General features: G+C 53.4%; 1 protein-coding gene across 3 annotated transcripts in view; it reads right to left on the bottom strand.

The window, feature by feature from the left end:
* Positions 1-21627, bottom strand: part of ZNF469 (zinc finger protein 469) — a 164391-nt gene that overhangs the window by 41394 nt on the left and 101370 nt on the right. The window contains exon 1 of one of the 3 annotated variants that reach the window (XM_085071383.1): positions 11893-12579. The exons of the other annotated variants lie outside the window; for them this stretch is intronic. The gene's annotated coding sequence lies outside the window, so the exon portion shown is untranslated. Of the gene's footprint in view, positions 1-11892; positions 12580-21627 lie in introns of those variants that run through there. 3 annotated transcript variants of the gene reach the window in all.

The following is a 21627-nucleotide window of genomic DNA, read 5'->3' on the forward strand; positions in this document are numbered from 1 at the left end:
AGGATTTGGGAAGTTCAACCCTCATCTGGGTTTGTGGTTCAGAGGAAAAGGATGAAATAATTCGAAAATAACGGAATATTTGACCCCAGTGCACCCAGTGCCATCTTCCCAGAGCTCCCCAGAGAATTCCCAGAGATCTCCAGAGAATTCCTGCTGCTCCTGGAGTGCAGAAAGACCTCCTTTAATCCCAGCAATCGAGTGGAATTGCAATCAAACCCCTGGCCTGGAGTTCATCCAAGCCCCTGGAAGAGCAAATCCTTATTTACAGCAGCTGCAGGAATCCTTGGAAATGCTTGGAAAAGGATATTTTTGATGGTGAGAACTGGGATGAACCAACTCCTGACTGGGTTTGAAGTGCTCACTTTTAATTATTGGGAGTTGAACAACTTTTTTCCCCTATTTTTTGGTGGTTTTGCAGCTCCTAAAGGGAGCAAATATTTCCTGGCATCTCTGGGATAAGATTTGGGACATGGAAAACTTCTCATCCCTGATTTTGCTCTCCAATCCCCTCTAGAAATATGGGGTGTGTGTAAATAAACACATTAAACATGTGAGATCTATGTGTGCAAAAATAAATGCGTTAAAAATACGAGATCAGTGTAAATAGATGATGTGTGGATACACAGAAAAATATGGTGAATATAATATATGACGTGTGTGTAAATATATTAAAATATAATATATATATATGGGGTTTATATATATGGTACGAACAATACATGGAATCTATTCATATAAAAGATATTAGAACAATATATAAAATCTATATTAAAAACAAATCTATAAAACAAGAGCCACTCTTTTGGATCCCAAGGCCTCCCAAGGCCTCTGCAATTCCAGCCAAGGCCAATTTTAGATGAAAACCAGAACCAAAATACTGTTTTTCCCCCATTTTGCCTCCAGCCCATCCCAGCCACCCGGAGCTCTCCATGTGGGAACACTCCAGGATGCTGCTGGAGGCATCCCAGTTCTCCCAGTTCCCTCCCAGTGCCACACTGGTTTAGCTGCTTCTTTCCAAATTCAACACCTGAGGCTCTTTCCCTGATTTTTCCCTGAAGGAAACACCCCAGACCATCCCTGAACAGCAAATCCATGCATCCATCACACACATTCCAGGGAAAAGGACACCCTGGGCTGGTTTTTAGCATCCATTTGGTAAATATTCCCAGGAATTCCCTCCATGCTCATCTAACTGAAATGGGAATTTTAAGCTTATCCTTAAAAATATTTTCCAAGTACCGCTGGATGTGTTATTTTTAATTAATTATAATTATATATGAATGATGAGTCATTAATATCCTGCAGTGCTGGTTCCCGTGGAACATTTCCCTCCTGATTCCATCCCTTTGATCCAGAGGCTCCCAGCACCCTGGGAGCTGCAGGACAGGGGATTTGCAGGATCTCCTGCAAGGACCCAGCTCAGCGTTTGGCTTCCTGGTTTCCCTGCTCCACCAGGATGTTCCCACCGCTGGAACGGGATGGTTCCCAGGAACTGGCTGAGGATGCAATCCCAGAGACCAGCCAGGGGTTGATTTACAGAATTCCTGGGTGGATTGGGCTGGAATGAACCCTAAAGCCGATCCCATTCCACGGGCAGGGACACCTCCAGCTATCCCAGCTTGCAGGGACACCTCCTGCTATCCCAGCTCGCAGGGACACCTCCAGCTATCCCAGCTTGCAGGGACACCTCCAGCTATCCCAGCTTGCTCCATCCGGTCACAGATGGGAATTCTGCAGGCAGCATCACTCATTTCCCCCATTTCCCTGTTCTTCCTCAAACCCCAATCCAGGTGGCTCCAGGGTGGAAATCAGAGACCAAAGCACGGGAGATTATAAAACTGTGTTGGAGCATCCCTGCCCAGCCCTTCCCAGTCCTTCCCAGTCCTTCCCAGTCCTTCCCATCCCTCGCCATCCCTCCACCCGGGAACGCTGCTGAGGAAAGCAGAGCGGAGCAGAGGCCCAGGGCGTGGTGACTCCAGAGGGAAGGGATGAATGGAACCTTTCACGCTGCTCCAGGGGAGCCTGAGGAGTTCCCGAGCTCCAGAGCGGGCGGGGACCATTCCGTGGGACACGGGGACACCGTTCCCTTCAGCCGGGGACAGGGAGAACCACGGAGGAGCTGCAGGAAGGGGGGAAACAACCCCTGGCTCAGCAGTCGGGGGGCTGCAGGAGGCTGTTTGCCCAGCGCTGAAAGCTGTCCTTATTTTTTCCTGTAACTCCGTCTCGGAGGGCTCCCCGAGCATTTACATTTTCCTCGGAGCTGTGGAGTTTATTCACGGGGAAAAGCTGCGCTCATAAATGGCTGCATTGATGCTCACACTTCCATACATCCCCCTCACACAACCGGCCTATTTTGCCCTGCTCCATATTGTGAGGGAATTATTCCCGAGCTCCGCGCTCCCCTCACACCCCCAGCCGAGCCATGAATGGCCGCAGTGTCCACGGGCTGCTCCCGAAACCATCGGAAAAAGGGGAAAAAAAAAAAAAAAAAAACCCCACCAAAAAAAAAAAAAGCAAAAAAAAAAAAAAAAGCCAAAGGACGGGGCATAACGATCCCTTCACGCTCTCCAGCCGGGATTATTTCACCTCCACGCCCTCCTCCCGCTCCCTTTCCCGCTTGAAAAATAAATATATAAAGGGGAAAAAAAGCCGAGGAAATGATTCCTGAACGCTCCTGCACAAGAATCCCGTGGCTTCTCTCCCTGGTGTCTTCCCGCCGCGGCCAGAACAAACTCCGAACTCCGAACTGCTGCTCCTCGCGGGGAGATTACCACGGGGAAATGTTTTCCCTCCCACACTCTCAGCTGCCTTGGAATTCTTTCTGTGAAGCTCAGCTGGAAGCTTCTCCCCATTCCCAGAAATTCTGGGAAGCTCCAGGCGGTGGGGAAAGCCTGGATGAGGCTGGGAAGAGGTGGGATGAGCTGGGGAGGTCTCAGCCGTGGATTTGGGGAGCAGCGCCATTCCCTGCTCATCCCTGAACTCTGCCCCTCCCACCAGCCGGGAATACAGGAGTTATCCCAGTTTTTATCACTTTTCCCAGAGCCAACACCTTTATCTGACGCTTCATCCCCGCACAGGGAATGCCATCCCTCTGCCCCATATCCCAACAAAGCTTCCCTCGCCCCAAACCCTTTTCCAAGTGGGAGAACAGCATTCCCGGCAGGCAGCAGCCTCAGGATCCCTTTTAATCACATTTTCCCAGAGCCAACACCTTCATCTGACGCTTCATCCCTGCACAGGAAATCTCAATCCCTCTGCCCCACATCCCAACACAGCTCCCATTGCCCCAAACCCCTTTCCGAGGGGGAGAACAGCATTCCCGGCAGGCAGCAGCCTCGGGATCCCTCCCAGCATCCCTGCCGAGCCGGGGATGGCTCCGGAGGCAAAGAGCAGCCCTGTGTGCCTGCGGAATGCTGCCCCGCGGACACATAGGTGCCATTATGCTCCGCTGGCCCCAGAGCTCGGCGATAATATTTTTTTTAGCGCCGGACTAAATATTTTTAACATATGCAAACATCCATGACTGAGGCGGCCACAGAGCCCGGGAGCTGGGATGCTGCTCCGTCCAGGACGGAACAATGTCACCTTTCTCCTCCCTGTCCCCGGCACGACGAGAGGGATGGGGGAAAAGGGGGCAAAGCCAAACGTGGCAGCTTTCCAGGGTGGATTTCGCAGCGGGAAAAGGGGTCTGGATGCCTCCAGGGATGCACAGAGCAGCGGTTTGTCTCTCCGGCAAACATTCCCTGCGTGCGCCCGGCTTGGCCGAGGGGAAGCATTCCCGGCTTTGGGCAAACAAAAAGGTGCTGGGTCAAATAAGTGGAGCAGAAAGTTCTGCCGGAGGGAAGTAGGTCAGTCCTGGATGGAGCAGCAGGGCAGGGAATGTGCCAGCCTGGCTGGGTGTGAGCCCAGCATCGCCGCTTTATGGATGGGGAAACTGAGGCACGGAGCCAGGGATGTGCCAGACCCTGCATTGCCGCTTTACGGACGGGGAAACTGAGGCACGAGGCTCCCGGGAATGCCCCGGGATTGGGGGAGCTCTGGATAAATGGATTTGGGGCACAGCCCCGGGTTCGTGCTGCAGTTTGTGGTGTCCGTGGTTATCCAGGAAGGTGTTCTTGAGGATTTGTCTTCCAGGAACCTTTGTGGGATGCCCATCCTGGGGTTTCAGCAGCTTTGGGATGGCAAAGGAGGATCCCAGCAGGGTTATTCCGGGGAGCAGAGGGGCTGTGGGATGGGCTTTGCCCATGGAAGCTCCCTGGTCCTGCTGGGCATTGTCTCCCATTCCATGAATTTCTGTCTCCCTCTCTCAAATCGGCCCAGATCAAATCGGCTCCCTGCTCCACATCTGCAGCTCCTGCATGCAAGATGATTCCAGGGGCCAGATGTGAACAGGCTGATGGCTTCCCATCCTCACTTTCCCCTGCAAACGGGCACATCTGCCTGGAAAAAACCTCTGGGTTGGTGAAAGATGGATCCCCAGCTCCTTGGAGCAGCTCCCGGTGACCCAAGGCAGCATTCCAGAACAATCCCAGAACAGTTTCCCATCCCAGGTGAGTGATGTTCCCTCGGGAGCTGCTGAAGGCAAAAGGAGAACCCCAGGGGTGGAGCTAATCCCGAATTCCCCGTGGCCTCGGCACAGGGCTGGGATTGGGATGTGCTCCTGGATACCACAGGATTGGGATCTGCTGCTGGATGTGCTGGGATTGGGATCTTCTCCTGGATAACACAGAATTGTGTCTGGATTATTGTGTCTGGATAACATCCAGAATCCTGTGCTGGATGCCACAGGATTGGGATCTGCTCCTGGATACCACGGGATTAGGATCTTCTCCTGGATGCCCCGGGATTGGGATCTGCTCCCGGATGCCCCAGGCTCTCCCAGCTGGAGCAGCTCTGCCGCCGCCGTGAGGATTTTGCTGCCCGGCTGGGATGTGCGGGTTTGGGACTGGGACATGCAGCCCCAGCTGCTTTCAAGCTTCCTTTGGAACTGGAATCAAACCAACCAAAGCTCGCCCAGCCTCTGCTCCTGCTGAGCCAAAACCCCTCCAGCCCCGTGCCCGGGAAATGAGCGGAGCTGGGAGTGGGCAGGAGGGCAATGTGGCTCCGAGGGACTGGTGGCACTGGTGAGGTCACTGAGCGGTGGCCCTGGGCTCATCCTGGGCTCTGCCGCATTCCTGAGGCTCCTGGAGGGAGCTGGGATCCTGCCGATGTCCCGATGCCATCCGGGATGCCAGCGCTGTGCCAGGGGAGTGCCCAGCGCTGTCCCCATGCCCGAATCCCCCCAGGAATCCAGCACACACCCAGGGCTCCAGCACGGCTCTGACCTCGCAGATGTGAAACTCCAGGCTCGATTTCCCGGCTGTTTAGGTGCAGGAAGATGGGGATTGTGCCAAGCCAGGCACGGTGCAGGCAGTGCAGTGTGCTGCTCAACCCTTTCCCGAGCCGTGGGGCTGCAGGGATGCTCTGGAGCTCCCAGCCGGGATGGGACTCAGCCAGATCTGCTCCCTGCTCCCCTCCGTGTCCCCAGCGGGGCTGGGGTGCAGAATCTGTGCCAGAGGTGACTCCAGGGTGGCTGGTGGCACTGGCAGGAGCAGGAGCCACCTTGCCCATGGGCTCAGCTGATCCCACGGCAGAGCTGTCGCTGCTCTGGGGTTTCCATGGGGACATTGGGATTCCTGAGGGACATCTCAGAGTGTCCTCGGAGCAGGAAAGCTGGGAGCCTTCCAGGAGTGAGGCAGGGTGTCCTGGAGCCTGGCACCCTCTGGCCACCACGGGGGTCACCTTCATTCCATGGGCTCAGCTTGGTTCTGCAACAGGACTGATTATCCTTTTCCATTTCCAATCTGCCGAGTTCATCCTGGATTTTCCAGCTCCATCATCTCCAAAAAAACCTCCTGGGTGTCACCTGCAGAGGCTGGAGCTGCCCTGAGCCCATCCCTGCTCCAGCCACCCTGAACCTGGCTGGAATTGAATCCTTTTCCTGTTCTTTTTTGCATTTTGAATGGAACAAGAGCAAAGAGGAGGGAAATTATCTTCACCTCCCTCCTGCCCTGGACCTGGCGATCCCTCAGTCCTGCAGGGATCATCCCAGAGCTACTCTGGATGGACCTGTGCTGCAACAAGGATGCTCTGGGACACCACATCCATTCCCCAGTGTCACCACAGCTTTCCCAGATTTCTCCACCACCAGTCAGGCTTTCCCTCACTCCCATTTCCACCCTGGCTCCTTCCCACCACCGAGTCCAGACCCTCTTTAAAGTTTTATTGGAGTCACAGTGGCTCAGGCTGAGTTTTGCTCTAATGTGTGAATAAAAAGCAGCTTTTCAGAGGGTTTGGAGCTGCTGGAGGGTTAAACTGTCATAAAAAGAGGAGGAGGAGGTTTCTGCCCTGGTCTGGGTCCTTGCTCTACACAGACTTCATTCCCACCCTGAGGTGCTCAGGATGGAAGGACAATCACTGAGGAATTCTGGAGAAGTGCTTTTCCTCCAAATTACGGCGAGGGAAATTCAGGATTTTAAAAATAATTTTGCATAACAACACACGGCGTGGGGAGAACAATTCCATCTCCACACCAACAGCTCCCAGTGAACTCCAAATATTTCAAATCCTGACGTATTTAAATGCACAAAGGTCTCGTGGAGTCATTTCCCCTAAGGCTTCTCCCAAAGCAAAGCCTGATGGTTAATCCATGAGCACATTATCCCTGGAACCTGGGGGAGCACGGGGTGTTTATCCCAAGGGTAGGAATATCCTACACCTGCTGGATGGGCATGGAAAAGCTTTTAGCCCTGAGGGGAAGGAGGATAAACCCAACATGGGAGGAATCCTGAGTTTGTTGTCTGAGATCTGAAATATCCCAAGTTGTTAGCAGGGCCTGCAATGGGACACAGGGAATGGCTTCCCACTGCCAGAGGGCAGGCAGAGGTGGGATTTTGGGAAGGAATTCTGCCATGTGATGGGGGTGAGGCAGTGGCACAGGGTGCCCAGAGAAGCTGTGATGCCCCTGGATCCCTGGCAGTGTCCAAGGCCAGGCTGGTCAGGGCTTGGAGCAACCTGGGATAGTGGAAGGTGTCCCTGCCATGGCAGGGGTGGGATGGGATGAGCTTTGAGGTTTCTTCCAACCCAAATAATTCTGGGATTTTATCTGGGAGCTCTGTGAGCTTTCAGCGACTCCACATGACCCAAGGGTGACTCTGAACTTTGGGTTTTCACCCTGACCCTCTCCTGATGTCGAGCTGCCCCATGGGCTCACCCTGGTGGGATTCACCCTCATTTGGCATTTTCCAGCGGGGTGCATCCCGATGGGCTCCATCCGGCTGGGTTCTTCCCGGCGGTGTCCATCCCGGCGGGATCCATCCCAACGCCGTACATCCCGGTGGGATTCCTCCAGCCGGGATTCTCCCGCTGTACGATCGCGCGCGGCACGCAGGTGGCGATGTTGTACTCCGCGATTGCAGCTTTCCGCCCCAAAACGCGGCTGCTGGCCGAGAGCCTCCCGGCAGCCTCCCTGCTCCACGTTCCCCCCAGGAATCCTCTGGGATGCAAGGAGAGGAGATGCCGCGCTGATCCCAAGCTTTCTCCTGCACTTTATTCAAGATAAACTCAAGCCAAAGCCTCTCCTTCCATTCCATTCCCTTTAAATCGAGGCATGGGATGAAACTCCATCCCTTTCAAAGTGCATTTTCCCCTTGAGCTTGGAAGCGAAGAGGAAAGTCAGGATGCTTTGGGAAAGGTTCATCATCATCCCACGGCTGGAAAACCAGGATTAGGATGCACAGATGGGACACACGAGGGTGTCAAGCAGAGGGGAAAATTCCCGCCGGGAAGCAGAGCTCCATCCTGTGAGATGGAATTCTGCAGGATCTGTGAGTGCCGAGCCTCTGGAGCAGCGGGAATGTAACCGGGATGGGGAAATTCCTCATCTCGGAGGGAAGGAAGTGCCTGGGATGTGCTGGATGCTCCCAGGGATTGCTGCTCGTGTGACCCCAAGGGATGTGGCACAGAGGGGACAGAGGTGGCAGCACGGGGACAGCTGCCACCTCTGCCCTCCCATTCCCTGCAGAGCATCCGGAGCGATGCCACCCGAAATTCCCACCCAAAATTCCCACAAAACCAGAAGCTTCCAAGGGCTTTGCATCCCCACCTCCCGATTTTCCACAGCAGCAAATCTGAAAGCACTGGAGTCATTCCCTAACCAAATCCCCGTGCTGGAATCTTCCTCCTCCTCCCCATCCTTCCCGGGGAAAGGTGGGAGCTCCGGGAGAAGTCACTCCTGGCAATGTCCTGGTGACTGTCACCGCAGCCAGAGCATCCAGGCAAAGGGACAGCAGCTCCAGAGGCACCTGGATCAAGGTCTCCATCCTTTCCACAAGTGTCCAGGAAAGGCTGGATGTGCTGTGGAGGTGGCAGCCACACATTCCAGGGGATCTTCAGCAGCTCTGGGATGGCAGAGGCTGGGAAGCTCAGGGAGCATCAGTGAAGAGAGGCAGGATGAGAAATGATGGGAATTCCCAGGTGGTGACAGCAATTCCCAGGGTGATTCCCACAGGATGAGTTTCAAGGTGTGTTGGGAAAAGCAGCTGCACTTCCCTCCTTGGAGTGATTTCCTGCCTTTCTGCCCTTTCCCGTGCCTCTCCTGCAGGGAGCTGTGCTCTGCTGCCCAAAATTTCCACCTTGGAGAGGGAACAGGAGTCTTGGGAGGTCACAACCACACCGCTGCAGCAGCCAGCTCCTCTCCACCAACCCAAATCCCATCCTTTTTCCACAGCCAGGATCCCTGGGAATTCAGAGCCTGCAGCACAGCCCATGGGGTGGTCCTGGCGTTGACACTTTTCCTTGCTGTGCCCAAATCCTGGGAGATTCTGGGAGCACACCATGCCAGGAGATCCAGGGAATGCCTCTGCGGATGGAGTTGGACAGACGGACACTTGTCCATGGACAGTTATTTACATGGAGCATGGGAATGACAGCTCAGAGTGAAATAAATCCACCTGCATGTGGAAAATGCCTTTCCAGCCCTTCCAGCAGCAGCAGGGCCATCCTGGGAAAGCTGCCTTGGGAACAGCACACTGGATAAAATCACGGGTTTTTCAGAGGTTTTGGGTAAATGTCAGTTTTATGTTCGCTCAGTATTCCCTGGAATGGGAATTGGCAGCAGGATGGGCACAAAGTGATTCCTTTGGATGGAGCCAATGGAATTCTGGTTGTTCCTCTTGTTCCATCTCCCTCAGCCAGCCCCTGAGGGGGGATTTCTGTGGAATGGAATCACGGAATGGTTTGGGTGGGAAGGGATCTTAAAGCTCATCTCATCCACCCCTGCCATGGCAGGGACACCTCCCACTATCCCAGGCTGCTCCAGACACTTCCAGGGATGGCATAGCCATTTTTTTCTCTGGAAAACCTGTGCCAGGGTCTTGCCAAAATTACCCCTGACCAATCCACGTCGTGAGGATCTACATCAAACACCACTGGGATAATTCCCTTCCTTCCACACCTGGATTTCCCTCCTGGCTGGTGCCGAGTCTAGGCCTGCTGACCTTCCACCAGCCCAAAATTCCCAGGAAAAGAGCACAGGGCATCGGGAACATCCCACAACAACCCTAAAAACCCCGCCCAAAGCACGGGAACGTGCACATCCCAGCTCCTGCTCTCCCGGCAGCCAGGGAAACGCTGGTTGTGTGAAAGCATCGTAAATATCCCGGGATCTGCAGCCCGCGAGGGTTGGATGTGTGGATGCTGTCATCGAGGAAGGAGCAGGGAGCAGCAGCCACACGCTCCTGACTCACCCAGCGGGGACGCTGGGAAGCAGCCGCCGTTCCCGGTTTCCATCATCTCCCGGATTTTATTTGCCTGAGGTTGTTGGTAACTGTTGCTTAGTAGTGGCCATGGGCTCTTTAACACCTTTCTGCTCCAAGCGCCGCCGGCCAAAAGGGCTGGGGGACATTCCAGGAGGGGCTGAAGCCCACAGGATCCATGGGAAGCTCCTTTTGGGTGATTTTTGGGTCTCAGAGTGCTGCAATCCCCCGAAATCTGCGGCAAAAATCCCAACAGCACGAGGAGCGACCGGGATATTTGCATGGGATGCACAAGTAGAAAGTTCTGGAGCAGCTCCAGCCGCAGTGAGGTTTGGGAGATGGACAAGATCCATGTGCTGGTTGGGCAGAGGTGCATTCCAGCGTTGCAGGTTCTGAAATGTGCTCCCATCTCCCTCTGAGGGCAGCCGGGGCTTTGCCACCCACAGCTGGCCACATCTGGACCCCCTGCAGGGTGTGGAGATCAAATCCTCCCCATGCACAAAAACGGGGAATTGGGAATTGGAGCTCATTCCTCAGGCAGGATACACGAGGGAAATCTCTGATCTGGGGAGCCTCAGGATCACCCCGAAAGCTGGGAGAGGGAATTGGGGTTGGGAAGGAGCACAGAGATGGGACACATCACCAAGGACCAGGGCATCCCAGAATCCCAGAATGGTTTGGGTTGGCAGAGACACCAGAGATTATCCAGTCCCACCTTGGACACCTTCCACTGTCCCAGGTTGCTCCAAGCCCTGTCCAAGCTGGCCTTGGACACTTCCAGGGATCCAGGAGCAGCCACAGCTTCCTGGAAAACCTCTGCCAGGGCTCACCACCCTCACAGGGAAGAATCTCCTCCCAAAATCTGCTCACCTGGGCTTGCCCAGCTGTCACCCTGGAGTGCAGCCCATGGTGACCAAGGTGCATTTCCAGGAACAGAGAGATCCTGCCAAGGGACAAACTTCCCAGAAAGGTGTCCCACGGCAGGGGACACGGAGGTGTTTTCCAGGGATTGCTCTGCTTTGGGACAGAGATATTGCTTTTCGAGTAACTCTCACTTTTTGGGATATGAAGAAACGATGCTTCCAGTCAGGATTCAAAATGCCATCGTGTCACCAGTCCTACTGTGAGTCCCTAGGCCCAAAAATGCAGTAAACACTGCAATCCCGTTAACCCCACATGGACAAAATCAGGAGATTTTGGGTTTTTACGGATGCATTTTTGCAGAGAGGTATTCCAGGAGATCTCCTAAACCCAGAAGCTGGGTGTCTGCCTGCCTCGAAATCCTCGCAGTGCCACAAGCTTGGACACTGCCCCGAAAGGAAAATTAAAATTCCATGAGGCAGAAAACACAAAATTCGGGAACAGCCAGACCGAGGATCTGCACAGCTCTAAACCCGAGGCAGCCGCTGAGTCACCAGCTCGTTTCTAACCGCTGGAAAGCGATCTGTGCTCAGCTTATCCCAGGAATAATCCTGGAATCATCACCCTCAACGGGTTAACCTCGGCTGTTTAGGAGCGAAACCTCCTCTGTATATTGTTCTTGCATTTCCCATAAACAAAAATGCAATGTTTTCGTGGGGTGATTTCTCACAAATTAAACAGCCCTGGCGACTCATCAGCTCCAGCATGGATTTGGCCACGCTGCAGTTACCGGGTTTAGCCCTCAGGCTCAACTAAAACTTTGCTCTGTCTTAAGTTTCTCAATTACCCCCAAAATCCGATTTTTACAGCGAAGGTAGGACCTGTGAGGTGCCAATCCCGAGAGAAAGGATCCAACCTTCCCACAGTTTCTTTGCAAAGTCCCACCGGAGCAGGAGGATATTTTTTAATGCTCCTGAAGCTGCCCACGGATTTTTCCAAGTGGGATCAAGAGGGGCTGCTCCTGCTCCCTACCTGGACACTGCGGGATTTTTGGGACACCTCCATCCCCCAGACCCCACTTCCCAAACTTTCCAGCTGCAGAGCCAGCACCGTTTTCTTCCAGAAACTCCCCCCTTTCCCCACCCCCAGCAGTGCCACAGCCCGAGCGCCGGCGACAGGGAGAAACCCAAGGGATTTTCCCGGGAGAAGAAGGGATTTTCCAAGAGAATTCCCTCACCTTTCCCGCAGAGCCGGGAGCTGCCCCGCGCTGTCTTTCTAAGCCTCTCACTCCGCTATCTCCAGCCTTCCCGCAGCTCCCGCCGAGCTGGAAATATCATTAAGCTCCAGTGAGGCGAAAAGAAAAAATAAAAAATCCCAGGGAAAGCGTGGCAATATCCAGAGGGAGGGGAGCGAAGGCGGCGGGGCGGCCGAGCCGCGGATCCCTGCTCCACCTGCGCCCCGCTCCGGGAATCCTGCGGCGTGGAGCAGGCATGGATACTCCTCGGCTGTGCGCGGATGACTTCACTTCATTAGCATGCTCCTGAGAGTTCTCCCCGACTGTCTTTTTTACTGACTTTAAGGCTCTGCTAATCAAAATCCCGGAGTGGTTAACTATTTCCTGGCGCTGGGGTTTGGGGAGGATGGGAATCCGCGGGGCAGCGGCGGCTGGGATGGAGCGGCAGCGACAGGCAGCGGCTCAGCCTCCAGCCCACGGCAATCCCAGCTCCCGGGATCTGCGGGTCACGGCTCCGAGAATATCCCAGTTTTATCTCCTCAACGAGGGAGAAACCTCCGAGCTCTGCCGGGAGCTGCCAGCGCCGGCGGAGGGAAAGGGAGAGCAGGGATGGAATTGCCACCCTGGGCCGTTCTGTTCGGGGAGAGGGTGAAGCGCTTCGGGCAGTGATTAACCTGTGCCATGGCACCAAATGGCTCTTCCAGGTGATCCCAGGAGCAACCTGGGAGAGCGGGAGGTGTCGCTGCCCAGGGAATGGGATGAGCTTGAGGTCTTTTCCAACCCAACCTATTCCATGATCCCGCTGGGTCCCAGGCGATGCCAACCTCCAGAAATGCCACTGCTGCCGTCACCCTGCTCCTCACGGATTTTGGGAACACGAAAATGAAAATTTCAGAGCTGCCATGAGTACCCAAAGCGCCTTCAAGAGGGAAACCCACTTGGAAAAGGGGAAAGCAAAGCATGGAGAAATGAAGCAACTCCTCTAGGAGCACACGACAGGGACAGGGACATTGCCAGGTGTCTCCTCCCTGTCCTTTGGGATTCCACCTGGTCCCGAGTCCATGTCAGGTTTTACTTGAGCAAGAAAAAATGGGAGTAGATTTTGCAACAGTGGGATAGGGAAAAAAATAAATTAAAAGAGGGACCTGCTGCCATGGCCACGGGGTGCACGTGTGGCCATCGGTGTGTCATGGATGTGAGTGACCATAAGGGTGTCCATGGACACGTGTGACCATCAGTGACCATTGGTGTGTCCATGGATGTCAGTGACCCTCAGTGTGCCCATGGCAGCATGCCTGTGGTCACCCCTGTCCCGGTACACACCAAGCACACGTGTACGCACATCCATGGGTTGGGAATGCCGTGTTTACCCACTCGGATCTCCCAGCACCAACTCCATCCCCGGAACATCCCCAGCACTCTCCCGCAGTTAACCCCGCAGAGGAACCAACCCCACAACCCACCCACAGCCTTTCCCAAAGCCCCCGGAGAGGGTCGGGAGCAGCTATGGGGTCGGGAGCAGCTATGGGGTCAGGAGCAGCTATGGGGTCGGAGCAGCTATGGGGTCGGAGCAGCTATGGGGTCGGGAGCAGCTATGGGGTCGGGAGCAGCAGTGGGGTCAGGAGCAGCTATGGGGTCTGCCCGGCTGCAGCTCCGATTCCGCCCCGCACACCGAGGTCGGGAGCAGCCGAATCCCGGAGCGTTCCCCGCTCCGCACAGGAGCTGACCCGCATTTTTTCCTCCTGATTCACGACTCAGCTGCACTCAGGGCTATCTTTAGCCCCAGAGAGACGAGCAGAGGGCCCCTCCGAGGGCTGGGATTTTTTTGCGATATAAATATGTGTACACACCTTCCCTGCTTCCTGCGGCGCCTCCCGGAGCAGAGCGGCACGAGCTCCCGGGTCGGGATGGATACACTAACAGGGAGAATCCCAGCATCATTCCAGCCGGGAAAACCCTCCCGGATCACCCAGCCCTGCCGCTAACCAGCACAAAATCCCACACGGAGCCCAGGGGTCTCCTCGGGATCAACTCCCACCCACCCAGAGCTGATGGAAACGGCGCCAGCTGGGAGGATCAGCGAATTGAGAGTTTCCCAAAACCATCCTGCCGATGGCTTGGTGGCACCAAGGAGCCACCAGCACCCATCCTGCAGCACCCATCCTGCAGCCACCCCTGACCTGAGGCCCCCCAGAAGGTGGGGAGCTGTTGATAAGGGCAGACAATGCCAAACAAATCCCTTCCCAGCTCCAGCTGCTCCCGGCCGAGCTCCCAGGCACTTTCCCGGGCTGGGGAAGAACTTGTGGTCGTGGCAGCGTCCAGCACCCCCGGCACGAATGATAACACTCGAGCACTGTTTATCCCTGTCCTCCAGGGCGGTATTTTTGGGATTTAAGCTGTTTCAGAGCCCTACAGCCCGTGTTTACTTTCCTGATGAGTAAAAGCGCAGCGCTGGTGCAGGGGAGCCGCCGGAGCTGGAGTGAGGTTAGGGATGTGCTTAGAGGGCTAAAAATGGATTTTCTTTCTTTCTCTTTTCTATTTTTCTTTTTTTTTTAAATGCCAAGAAAAGACACAACGCAGCAAACACCCCATTCCTGGTATTGGTACATGAGGACAACCCTGCAACCACCACCACCCCCTCCTTGGGCAGAGCCCTGCAGAGACAAGTGGACTTTGGCCCTAAATTTTGGACGGTTTTGGCCCTAAAAGGATCCAGAGTTGAAACCTGTCAGCTGAAGATGTTATTCGGCATCCCGAGCCAGCAGCCAATTTTATGCCTTTTAGGATGGAGGGGTTTTGACCATTGGATTTGCTCTAGGTGGGAACATCCCATCAAGAAATAGGCTGGCACTGTCCCTACAGCCCCAAATCCCTTAAATATCCCCCTTTTCCAGCAGTCCTGCTGAGATCACAACATCAGATCACCACCATGACCTTGACTCCTCCCCTGGCTTTGGGTGATCTCCCTTTGGAAGCACATATCACAAAAATTCCTTTTCCTAAAGTCAAGAATCAGCGATTTAAAAGCCATAAACTCCAAGAAATGCTGCTTAAACCAAAGATGTCAGACCAAAAATGTTTCTTCCAACCCAAACTATTCTCAGATTCCATGAAGACCATGGATAAAAAAATCCTTGCATGGATCCAGCTCACTCCTGTAGTGTAACCACCAAAAAAACCATCAGTCTGGGAATTTAAAGGCCATTTAAAGCTATTCCTGACTTATTCCATGCATGGACACCAACATCACCAAGCTGATGCCCCACAAATTCCCAGATGGGGCATGTTGGGATGGGTGGGTGCTCTCCATCCATCCATCCATCCATCCATCCTCCATCCATCCATCATCTATCCATCCAACCATCCTCCATCCATCATCCATCCATCCATCATCCATCCCTCCCTCCATCTGTCCATCCATCCATCCATCCATCCATCATCCATCCATCCATCCATCATCCATCCATCATCCATCAATCCATCCATCCATCCATCATCCATCAATCCATCCATCCATCCCTCCCTCCATCTGTCCATCCATCATCCACCCATCCATCATCCATCCATCCATCCATCCATCCATCTCTCCATCCTCCATCCATCATCCATCCATCCATCCATCCCTCCCCTCCCAGCTATCCCACGGAACGTGACTCAACTCTTTCACAACAAACACAACTTGGGGAAAACCGAGGGGAAAAATAAAAAAAAAAAAAAAAAATCCCCCGCAACCCAGGCGGCAGCAGCGGCGCAAGCTTTCTTCAATAATAAACATCTAAAAATGTTAATTAAATCATGCTTTTCGTGGAAAACGATGGGAAAATACTTTCACACAATGCTCAAATCAACACAGCTTTTTTTCCCCCTCTGTCTCCTCGCAGCCAAAGGGATGCACAGACCGAGTGGGATGCTGGGTGGGAGCTCTGCAGACCCAAGGAAGCCACTCTGGGCTGCAGGGAAGCATCTCCAGAGGACGCCGGATGACTTCACGTGCCACGAATGTGGCTCCCAACGAGCCTGCGGTAAACAGGGATATCAGAGCCAGATGTTTGATGCTGGCTGCTCCTTCTGGGCGGCTGCAGCCTCCCAGCGGCGCTGGAAAACCGCAGGGAAGCTTGGAGGTTTCCCATCTGGAGATTGCATCCCTCCAAAGAGGGCATGGGAGAAACGCCAGCCTTGGGATTTGGGGTGGATAAGCCCAGGTGACAGCTGGGAGGGGAAGGAATGCTGCAGTGTGGGGTGATCTCTCCAGATGTGTGAGCTTGGGGCAGCAAATCCCTTCCAGGAATAGCAGGGTCTTGGAGAACATCCATTCTTTTTGCCAAAATCCCATCCTCAGGGATGTTTTGGGGACAATTTCCAGGGTGTCCCAGAGGGGTGAGCACACCTTGCAGAGGGGTCTTGGTCTCCTCGCTGCCTCTGCATCCCCCTGTCTCCTCCGGAGCTCTGCTGTGCTGCCAGCACTTTAAAAAGGGCTCATTCCATGAGGAAATTTATGGGATAAATCCTGCCTGGCTGCAGGAAACACCGCACAAATTGTTTTTCTCGTGCCTCTTTTCAATCCTGGGTCCCAAAGAGTTGGCTGCAGAGGAGCTCTGAGCCCTGTGCTCATTCCCAAAGTTGGGAAATGATGGATCCTGAGTCCCTCCTGGACACAACAACATGTTGTTGTTCCAGCAGCACCAAAATCCCACAACATCCTATCTCCAAAGGGAGCAGATGGAGAGGGACAGGCATGGGAGGCCAGAAGGAAATTCCTCTGCTGCCACTTGTAAGGACTTCATGATCCAGTCATTCCTGCAGGAATTCCTTCTGTGGCATCCCTCCTGGTGACAAGGATCAGCCCCAGGTTGGATCCAGTGACCTTGGAGCTCTTTTCCAACCTGGATGATCCTATGGATCTACAGCCTCTGCAAAGGTCCCGTGGGGATGTTTGGGACTATCAACCCTCCCATCCCAAACCCATTCCCATTTAAAGCTGGGAGACACTCGGTGGGTGGGAAAGGCTGGGGTGGCTTTGGGTGGCTCCTTGGTGGCTCTCCAGCAGCTCTGCCTTTCCCAAAGTGCCTCTGATGGCCAAAATCCAGGGATTCCCATGGAGTGTGTCTGGGCTGGGTGACGGAAGGTGGGCTCAGCTCCTCACCAGCTGCTGCCATTCTGGAAGTGCTATTTAAAGCCCTGAGAATTCCTGGAAAAAACCAACCCAGAGCGAGCGGAATGGCAAGGGAGAGGGAGCAGAAAGGGCATGTCTGGCACTTTTAATGAGCTCTGACACTCCCAGCAGCCACATTTTCCTGATTTTCTGGGATTCTCTGAGTGTCTCCTTGAGCACTGCTCTCACTGAGCCACCCCCAGGAAGGAACCAGACGAAAGCTGGTTAGGAAGCAGTCAAACAATAGAGCAGCAGATCCCATGGATGCACTCCAAGATCCCATGGATCCTCTCCAGCCGGCACCAAACGCAGGAGGGTGAGGAAAAGCTGACGGAGAAGGGACAGGGAAGCAGGAGGCTTCCTCAAAACCCAGCAGCCACTGTGCTCCTGGCTGGGAGACACTCTGGGGCGGGATTGAAGTGGCCTGAGTCAGACAAAAGCATCCTGACAAAAACGCTCCGGGGCCAGGAATTCAATGGGAACCGAGAGCTGGAAGTCGCCCAGCAGGATAATTGGGAGTGTGTGGAGCTGGCTGCTCCCAGCTGCTTGGAGGAAGCCAAATCCGTGCCACCGTCCCCTGGGCGTTCCCTCCACCCTCTTGGAAGGAGTTCATCCCAGTTCTCATCCTCTCAATCCCACAACCGATGCTGTCATTCCAGAGCTGTCATTCCAAGCCTGGATCCACTGCCTCCGCCCCTTGTCAGTTCTCCCCACGCTTGGAATGATGGCAGATCCTCCTGGGAATGCCGTGGTGGAGCTGGCTTCCTGAGCAGCCATGGGAATCTGGTGGAACCTTGGACATGGACAGGGTTCCAATTCCCAGTAAATCATCCCATCTTGGAGATGCTGAGCTTTGCTTCTCTGAGGAATTCCCTGTGGGAATGATCCGAGTTCCAGCTCTCATCACATGGAGAAGGACAGGTTGGTGTCACACAGAGCATTCCCACATAACCCAGGAGCTCCATCCCAAAGGCAGGGGTCTGACCCCAAAGTCCTCCCATCCAGCCTCGTTCTCTTCATCTCAGAAGGAATTCTTTAGGAATTTTTCTGGCAGCAGCTCCTTCTCCCCACGGCGGCAGAGCCCTGCTGAGGGGGAGCAGCCTCACCTGCTGACCCCAAATTCCCAGCAGTGGGATCCACCAGGAAACCCCACAGAGCTCCCAGAACTGTGTCCCCAGCTCCAAGGTGGGCACAAGCCAGGAAAACTCAACATCAAAGCCAAGATCCATCCTTCCATCCATCCATCCATCCATCCATAGACACGGGACAGCTGGGGGGAAAAACCACCCCCAAAAACTGGGCAGAAAGGGGTCAGGCTGCATTTTTGGGAGCAGTGTTTGGCTGCCACGGGGAGAGGGATGAAGGAGCGAGGAGAGGCCATGGACAGTACAGGAAAGATGTGGATTCCATGAGGAGCAGCCGATGGACACGCTGGGAAAAACTTCCAAATAACTCCAGAATCCCCAGACTAAAGCAAACAAAGCCCACAGAGGGACAGACTCAGCCCCTTCCCAGGATGTTTTCCAAGCATCTCCGATTCCTTCACTGGGGGCTGAGAAAGGACAGGATCCAACCACGACCCAGCCAGGTCACGGCAGCTTTCCCAGCACGTTTCCAGCAGTCACAGCCCAATTTTCTTTGGATGTCCCTCACCCTTTGGAAGCTGGAAATGCCTTTTTTCCCCCCTTTTTCCATGTTTTCTCCCATCACCTAAGACAGCAGCTTGTCACTGTAGGGCTGGAAATTCACCAGTCTGGAATGGGGGAATGTCTGGAAATGTTGTAGATTTTGTTTTGCACAATATAGGTCTAGATTGCCTTTGTCTATTCTATTTTATTTTATTTTACTCTATTTTATTCTATTCTATTCTATTCTATTCTATTCTATTCTATTCTATTCTATTCTATGCTATGCTATTCTATGCTATTCTATTTCATTATATTTTACTTATTTTATTTTTGTCTTAATCAAGAAAAAACCATCAAGAAAATCCCAGCTCCAAGCTTCAGCACAACCCCCTGGAGCAGCCAAATCCAGCACAGACCACTAAACCACGGGAGATTCGCTGTTCCCAACAGTTCCTGCTTGGAAGCCCAATTCCCATGGAAAAAGGGGATTTTTCCAGCACAAAAATCACCACTCTGCTCTTTGCTAATCCCAATTCCCAGTAAATCATCCCAGTCTCAGGTGGGGGGCTGGAAAAACAATGGATTTTTTGTGATCACCACAAATTCCAGTGAACCTGGAGCGGGAAACACTCTGAGGGCAGCTTGGAGAAAAAAATTGGAGGTTGGATAAGCTGGAAAACTGTGGGAAAAATCCATTTTGGGGGAGCACAGAACCTCAGCCAGACTGAATCCATCTCAATTATTGTGCCATTTTCACCTTTCCAAAGGAAACCGAGCGTGCTCCCATTCCCCAGCGGAATTTTGTGATGCTCCAGGTATTTTAGGATGTTTTTCCCTTCAGCACCTGAGGGAAGCAGCACAGAATCTCTGCAGGATCCACATCCTTATTTTTCCCCTTCAAACAAAGCCGTTCTGACCAAAATTTCCCGTCCATCCACGCCGCCTCCCCTCGCTGAGGGACAGCCTGGATTTCTCAGGACTCTCATCTTTCCCTTTGTTTTGTTTCCCAGAGATTTCTCCTTCCCCTGCCTTAGCTCCTGGCGTTGGGGCACAATAATTTCCTGCAGGCGGCCAGAGCGACCTGACCTTCGAAAACAACCTCTGTTCCCAAATTTGGACTCCGAGATCCAATTCTTTGGAAGAAGGAGAGATCCTGGTGCCACCCAGCCCCAGCTTTGCAAAGCCACAGCATGGAAAGGGTGCAGAATTCCTGCTGGAATCCCAGCGATGGGATCGGAGCGCAGCGTCAACGCTTTGGGAAAAACTGATTTTTGTGGTTCCTGCATCCCTGCACGGCACTAAGAACTTTTCCTAGGCATGATATCCAGGGAATCCTGTCCTCCCCAGGTGGAAAATGCCACCGTGCGGGAAGTGCTGTGGGGTGACTCCATCCAAGGCATCGTTCCTGTCTTATTCCTGCATCATTCCCACATCATTCCCATATCATTCCTGCATCGTTCCCTCATCATGCCCTCATCATTCCCACACCATTCTCGCATCATTCCTGCCTCATTTCTGCATCATTCCCTCATCAATCCTGTATCATTCCCACATCATTCCCACACCATTCCTGCATTATTCCCTCATGATTCCTGCATGATTCCCGCATCACTCCCTCATCACTCCCTCATCATTCCCACATCATTCCCACATCATTCCTGCATCATTCCTGCATCATTCCCACATCATTCCCTCATCATTCCCACATCATTCCTGCATAATTCCTGTATCATTCCCATATCATTCCTGCATGGAATTCCTGTATCATTCCTGCATCATTAACACATCATTCCCTCATCATTCCCTCATCATTCCCTCATCATTCCCATATCATTCCCACATCATTCCCTCATCATTCCCGTATCATTCCTGCATCATTCCCATATAATTCCTGCATCATTCCTGCATCATTCCTGTATCATTCCCATATCATTCCTGCATGGAATTCCTGTATCATTCCTGCATCATTAACACATCATTCCTGCATCGTTCCCTCATCATTCCCTCATCATTCCCATATCATTCCCTCATCATTCCCGCACCATTCCCATATCATTCCCACATCATTCCCTCATCATTCCCATATCATTCCTGCATCATTCCCATATAATTCCTGCATCATTCCTGCATCATTCCCACACCATTCCTGCCTCATTCCCGCATCATCCCTGCCTCATTCCCGCATCCCAGCGCTGTCTGAGAGACTCTAGATGACTAAAAACTACCTCAGAGCATTTTCACCCCCCAGAGGCTGCTCTCTCTCTCATTCTCCTTTTCCCAGCAGCTTTCCCAACGACTCCCGGGCAAACCCCAGGGAATTGCACCACAGAGGAGCTGCGAGGGCCACGCCGCGCTCTGCCAGAGTGTGAATCACGCTCACGTTATCAGCCAGCGGGAGAGAATTCCAGGATCCAGCCGGGAGCAGCTCGAGGCTGCGGGGTTGTTTGGACAGGGCTTGGCACGACCCGCCCCGCTCCTCTCCCGCTGCTGGTATCGTTTCGTTCAAAAGCATTGTGGAAGGAGAGAAATCAAGGAATAGGGGGAAAGGGAGGGAAAAAAGGGATTTTTTTCGGGCCAGCCCGAGCTGGAGAGTTGAAATATTTCAGCGCAAAATGTGTTTTTTCAAGACATTCGCTTTGCTTCCTACAGAGGAAAGGAGTTTATTTATGGGATTATTATCCACTAAAGCAGGAGGAATTGGAGAATTCCTTAAGTAGCACCTTGGCCCGCTGGCTTTAGGAGCCTTTTAGGAGCTGGATCCATGGAAAAGTCGCTTTTCCCTCCACACACCACCCCAAAAAGCTGCTCTCCTCCAAATCCACCCAAACTTTCCAGGGCTTCTCCTTGCTCCAGCGCTCGCCCACATCCACCCTGCTCCAGCAGATCTTCCCACTTCCCTGCCAGCTTGGAGCTCACCGGAGCAATCCAGCCAAAACAAGCCATGGCTGGGATATTTTT

The sequence above is a fragment of the Lichenostomus cassidix genome, chromosome 11 (assembly GCF_008360975.1).
Source record: "Lichenostomus cassidix isolate B80296 chromosome 11, HeHo_3.0, whole genome shotgun sequence".
Taxonomy (NCBI): Eukaryota; Metazoa; Chordata; class Aves; order Passeriformes; family Meliphagidae; genus Lichenostomus; species Lichenostomus cassidix.